Source organism: Gracilinanus agilis, chromosome 1, assembly GCF_016433145.1.
Source record: "Gracilinanus agilis isolate LMUSP501 chromosome 1, AgileGrace, whole genome shotgun sequence".
Classification (NCBI taxonomy): domain Eukaryota; kingdom Metazoa; phylum Chordata; class Mammalia; order Didelphimorphia; family Didelphidae; genus Gracilinanus; species Gracilinanus agilis.
The window spans coordinates 665,065,847-665,072,879 of record NC_058130.1 but is presented as its reverse complement, the minus strand read 5'-3'; positions in this window follow the sequence as shown (position 1 = coordinate 665,072,879).

Sequence of the window (7,033 nt, the reverse complement as noted above, 5' to 3'; positions counted from 1 at the left end):
AGGAAGGAAGGAAGGAAGGAAGGAAGGAAGGAAGGAAGGAAGGAAGGAAGGAAGGAAGGAAGGAAGGAAAGAGAAAGAAGCACTGGTTTCAGCACTGGGATTGTGACAATCTCATTATTTTCTGCCCTTATCAACCCACACCTGAAGAACCTAAGATGGTGAAAGACCCTGAGGTCAGATGAAGGAATAAGAGATGTTTGTGTTGGAGAAAAGATGATTTAAGAGTGACATGCCAGCTGTCTTCATGCATTTAAGTGACTAGAAGAGGGATGATTTTTTTCCTTAGCATATAAGGGCAGAATTAATAGCATTGGGTGAAATTTGCAGAGGCATATTTAGTCTTTTTATAAGCCAAACTTCAACATCAAAAAGGGAACATGCACTGCCTCCAATCAGTCAACAAGTATTTAAATGTCTATTCAATAAAGAAGTACTGGGTCCACCAGACCCCCTTCACTGAAGATTTTTAAGCAGAGGCTGAATGACCACTTGGGGTCCCTTTCTATAAAGGGGGTTCTTACTCAAGTATAGGTTTGGTTATTGATAGTCTCTGAGATTCATTTCAACTTGGAGATTATGTGATTCTGTGGAAACCAGGACTGGAGATAAACTTGCCAGAAATAGCAATGGTAAAGGTGAAACAGAAAGGTTCTTTTAACATGACCTAATCCCAATCGAGGTCCCAATGTCTGTGATTTAACTGGGGAAATATGGCCGCCTCTCCAATAGGATCATATCAGAAAGCCAGTAACCAGCAGCAAATTCAATTGTAGCAACAACAAACTTAAACTGCTATATAAAAGCTGGAATGACAGAAATGTGGCCAGGTTGTCTAAGAGAAAAATCTTCACTCTTCCTAAAAGTTCTGCCTTGGATGCTCAGCTTTTAAGTAGGTTACGAAATGGCTTTTTTAAATGGCTCATATTCAAATTTCAGGGTCTTTTCCCACCTCCCCATTTTTAAAACTCCCTCCTTTCTCTTTAGCTAAACCAAATGAAGCCACACAAAACTCAATTTATTTGCCAGAACATGGCAAGGGCCATTTTAGCTGTTTCTAGCTTTATGCTTTAAGCCTGCATGCTTTTATTCCAAGTTTTTTTTAACACAATTATATTGATCTACACACCAATAAAACAGCCCAGAATAAGACCAAGGCCTTGTGGTGCTCACCTCATAGCTCATTCTGACAGGTTTGCTTAAGGCATTTTTGCACTCAGCTACTTTTCCTTTGCTAGCTAAGAATATCTTCAGGTTCAAGGCCAAATTCACAGACAAATAGTGGTACCTGAATAGATATTCTTTTTACCACAGGTACTTCTGCCTGCTTTCTTACATAAGAAGGCTTATCACATCCTCCCTTTCCTCTCTTAACAGGATAAATTCATGTTCTCCTAATGTCAGAAGCCCATGACCAAAGCATCGTGGGGTATTCCTGCCATCTCCTGGATGAAATCTGATATTACAGTGCATACCTCATTGCATTTAACATGGTCAAAACAAAATGGAGCTTTCAAGGAAAACATTTTCCTTTCAGAAATGAATGATTAAGTCTTTACAAAAGCCCAAGCTATGGGGCTGAAAACATTTCTCAGATCTGGGGAAAAAAGGGAAATAAATTACAGAAAGAACCTTATAGACCACAGTTGACTGTCAATTGAGTAATAGGGAGAGTATGTCTGTAGAAAGAATGTCAGATTTAAAAATCAGAAAACCAAGGTTCAAATCTTGTATTTACTATGTGACCTTGAGAAAAAGTCATTTAACCCTTGTGAGTCTCAATAAGCATCTGTACAAGTCAGGAGCTAAACTCGAGCTTTGATAGAACATTAAAACACTTGAAGAAAATGTAAATACAATAATCGGAAGAAAGAAAATTTGTAGAATTTTTAAAGACTGGTTTAAGGATGTTGAAGTTTTCATTGGAGGTCTCTTGCAGCTTGAAACTCATTTTCCACCTTAATGATAAATGGGATTGTTGGCTACTAACCTTATGACCATTCTAAATACTTTTATTCTAAATACAACACAAACTTAATTAACACTAGCAATACACTTCTAGCTTGTAAAACCAAAGATGAATGGAAATGGAAAATTCTTTAACAGAAGATTCAGGCTTTATGTGGGATTCTGACACTGACTATATAGAACTTGTAGGTTGAGGAGAGCAATTGGTCCCTTTAAGGGAGACAAGCCAGAGACCAGGTTAGGCTTCCAGAGCACTGACTACTGGACCAAAAGCTTTGGTATTTTAGAGTGGGATTACTCTCTCCTACCCCTCCCATTTTTAACCATGTTCCAGAATAATCAAGAATAAAAATCGTGTTGAAGAAAAGGTTGTCTGAGCTCACCCTCTTCATAAAGGCAAGCTAAGTTTTCTCAGGGTAGGCCTTTTCTGTTGCCAGCAACAGCCCTAAATGCTTTGTGAAACTGTACAATCCAAAGCACTGTGAGCCAATTCTGCCTTCAATGTCTATTGCCACTCAGTTCTTTAGCAAAAGAAAGAGACTTTGTTTGATATAATTGTGAATGTATAACTTTGAAAAGAGTTTCACAAAGGCAATATGGCTAAATCTGGAACAAAACTGTGTTTTCTAGAGGTCCATAAAATTGTTGGGACACTCAAGCTGAGCACTGAGGCTGCTCCGTTATTAAGGGAGCTTTATTCCCAGGTCACTTCTTCTGGGAAGTAGCTATAAGACTCCAGGAGAAAGTCAAAAACTGTAACTATGCAAAGCAGACTCCAAAATGGTTGTTCTTTGCTCACATCCAGAAACTGGAGGTATTTAATTACATGAAGAAGCATGAAATAAAAGCAAATTTCACTAAAACTCAAGGTATAACAAGGGGGTGGGAGATGCTCCTGATTAAATATATAGTCATGAGTGTAAATGAGTATGATTATATGTAAGATCGAGTCTGAATCCCTCTTGGTCACCTGCTACCTCTATGACTTTGGATAAATAACTTAACCTCTCTTGGCCTCAGTGTGTTGCTTCATGAAGTCAAATCAGAGGACTGGATTAGATTGCTTCTGAGTCCTTTGCTTTGCCTGTGATCTTATGACTTTCCTAGTTAGGGAAGGGAGCACCAGAGATGGAGACTTACAGTCTGAAGTTTCCTCTGAGATGTAAATGAACCCAGGGCACACTCAATTGACTTATTGTTCCATCATGGGGTTGACCCATGGAATTATAGAGAAAGAAGAGGTGGGTGGAAAGGGAAGGTCAACATGGTGACTTGAGTCTGTTTCCTTTGGGAAACCCATGAAAGGATGTCCAGGAAATAAAAAAAAGAAGTCAGTAAAAAGGAATTGAATCAGCAAAAAGCCAAGAATGACCAGAGTCTTTTAAAGACCCAAGTCTATATAATGTTTAAGGTTTATAAAATCATTTTTCTTATGACCACTGTATAAGGTAAGTAAGATGAGTGAAAAAGAGTTGTCCTTAAAAGTGCAGAACCTAATCTCAAAAACAGGAGACTGAAAGGCATTAAATTATAGTGGGGAAATTAAGCTAAGACATAGGTGATCTCTTTCCTACTAAGGTATAAAAGAATACATTGAATTAATCAGAAAAGAAACAATACAATGAGAAGAAGAATAAAAGACTTGTTTTCAGGGTCAGTTTTAAAAATTATTTTGCTACACTCACTAGACAGATTCCAAGAGGGACCCAGTGCCTGGTGAGATATATAGGGGATATATGAAGTCAGATAAAGGAGTCCTTAGCATAGTCAGAGGTCACCACTATAAAGAAAGGACAGCTAGGTGGTATAGCGGATAGAGTACCAGGCCTAAAGGCAGGAGAACTCATCTTCCTGAGTTTAAATCTACCCTCAAACATTTATTAGTTTCAGGTCCCTGAGCAAGTCATCTGAAAAATGAGCTAGAGAAGGATGACAAACCATTCCTATGTCTTTGCCAAGAAACTCCAAATGGGGTCATGAAGAGCTAGACATGACTGAACAAAAAAAGGAAGCAAACCGATGGTCAGATTGGGCACAAGAAGTATTGGGAGAGAAATTACTTTGCTAAATATCCCCCCTCAACTGCAATTCCGGAGTGGTAATCCTATATCTCTTTTTTCCCCTAGTACTCCTTTTTGGAATCTTGAAGCCTTTCATTCTGGGTACAGGAAAGTCTTTCCACTTTTGTTTTAAATGTCTGCTTTTTCTTTGCACACAGTATTAACCACTGATTTTTGTTAGTCTGTATGGGCTTACTGGAAATAAAAAGGCAATTGGGGCAGTAGCATATCCAGAAAAGAAGAGATAGATCTAACACTCAAGTGTTTCCCCATTTGAGGCTTGGAGCTACAAAAGATCGTTATAGATCATATGATACAACTTTCCAGAAAATACCAAAAAGCAACAGACAAGACGATCTTGACAAAGGAGTTTAATAGTAAGGTGGGATGGGGGAGGAAATAAAAGCAACTGAACAACCCTGTTCACCACACCACCCTACAATTGCTATGTAATAGCATTTATATTAGTATCCCTTCTTAAAAATGAAGGAATTTACATTAAGAGATGATGAGACTTGGCTCAAGGTCAAGTACCTAGTAAGTGTAAGAAGGAGGATTTGAACCTGAATCTTCAGATCCCGAGTTCATATTCATTATTCCTACTACACCTTGAAAGCTTTTCTATTGCATGTAGCTTATCAAGAAGCATGTGCTAACAAAAAGACTGAGGTGAGAGATGCGTGGCTAAATCAAAAGCAGTACAATTATGAAAATAAAAGCTTTTGAGCTTTTGTGATGTCATCAGATTGCATCCTGTCTCTTAGGAGCCAGTCTATTTAGATTTCTACAGAAATTCATCAGTAAGTAAGGACTTCAGGCACTGGTATTGTAAAGAGGGGCTCTGATCTTGCAGAGTTGTTGAGAGACCCAATAATATCAGCTCCCTGAGGGCCTACAGAAATGGAACCCTGAAATGATATGAAATGTGTTGGGTCATTATAAATATTCATATGTGCAGTCAAGTAGGCAATAAACAGAGAATGGCATCATTTGCAATTCTTCAATCTGCATTAATTTTTTTAAACCTCAGCCCTAGATGGAAAAGGCATCCCGGGTGTCCTCAAGCCAGGACCTTACCAGTGCTCATCCACATGATAAATTAAGGAATTTTTACATCTCAGGGTGCTAAAACAATGGTCATACATTAGTGGACCTCTAAAGCAAATTGTTTTAATAAATGGAGCTCTTAAGTACATATCCAGAGGTTTGGGATTAGACAATGAATTCATAATATGGGGGATTGGGGGAAGAAATGGGAATTATTGAACAACCTTTAGATGTGCCCTGCCAGTAGATTCCTCATACAAAGTGCAGTGGAAAGAGCATGTATGAACTGTGGAATCAAAGAAGCTTAGTTCAAATGCCAGCTTCCCTGAAAAGAAGAACTGTATTATTTTTTTCCTTTTCTTTGCTTCCCAAGTACCAAGTGCCTGGCACATAGTAAGGACTCTGATAAATATTTATTGGCTCAGTATTCAATTTCCTTCTTTTATGACCATAAGAAAGTCACCTGGCTTCCTTGAGGATCAGCTCCTCATCTGTTAAATTAGGAATTTCAATTAGATGACCTCTAAAGTCCATTCCAAATCTTTTATCCTACTCTGGTGTGAGTACAGAGCAAAGCTCCAGTAGTCAAGACCTCTGGAGGAGGGAAAGGAAGAGGAGACCCAAACACGTCATGATTTTACCTCTCTTGGATTCCCAGTGTATCACTGAATTGATAGAGCACATGGAAATGTTCTTTAAAAAGGAAGTTCTCCCAAGTTCCTACCCAGATTACCTAACTGCCCCTTTTTTCCTGTATTAGTTAATTTTTTCACTGAGTTGCCAAGACTACCCAAATGCCAAACTAGCAATAGTCACTACTCTTCTTTTTCTTGAAGTGCCCCACCTTAAATCATGATTCAATACACCTGTTGCCCAATCCCCACTGGAGTTTAGATTCAGTTTGTTCAGAGTTTTGTTCCAGGGTACTGATGATGCTGATGCTCATGCTGATGTTGATGCTGATTCTGAAGACTATGTTTCCCTAGCTTGCCTCGCAAGATTTACAGCCATAAAAATGAGAGAAGATGTACTGTGACCACTACTGGGTTCAGTTCCACTCTGATTAAGGCCAAGAGTTTTGGCCTTCTCGATTTATGAACTAAACCAGTTTGTCTCTTGGGCCACCTGATGATCCCTTAATCCCAGTGGCTCATCATATTGGCTTAAAACTTAGTACATTCTCCCCCCCACCCCCCACCCCCAGTCAGCTTAACCTATTGCAGGTCAGAACTTCTGAACTCAAGCAATCTACCAGTCTCAACAGAGACTTCAACCTTAAGTCATTGGGCCTGGAAAGGGCACCATATTTAAAGGTTACCAGATTTAGAGGGCAGCTGATTTAGAGGCCATTTATATTTCTAAGAGAATTAGAAAAAATAGAGCCTGTGATCTAGTCATCAAGTATAATTATCAAATTATGTAAAAAATAAGCTAAAATATGAAGCTACCAGGTAGAAGTCTGGAATAAGCTTCTCTTATTCTATATAATGGAAAGCATTGGGGGGAAGGTAAAAAAGTGAAATGGAAATGGTATTGTTGCAGAAATACACTACATGCAATATATTTGTTTACATGTTGTCTCCCCACCTACTGTTTTGAGGGAAACAGTTTTTTGTCTCTCTTTCCTTAGAATAATGATTGGCACATAGTAAGTACAAGCATCGTTTCAACATCATGGTTGGGTGTGGGAGTTTAGGGAGGTCATGGTGCCACCATGATCTGGAAAATAAACATAAAATTTTTGGCCCTCCCTTAAACCAGAGAAGAAGTCTGAATTTTTTCTTTTTCTCTTATAGGGTGTTTACAGTTAAAGAAATTATATGGTATTAAAAGATATAGCATGGTGATATTATGATATAAGATATATTTTGTGCATTTTGGGGTGCAAATATTATGAGTTTCTAATTTTTTTCTGTCATCTACTGGCTTCCTCTTATTGTTTGTGGCTTTCTCAAAACTCC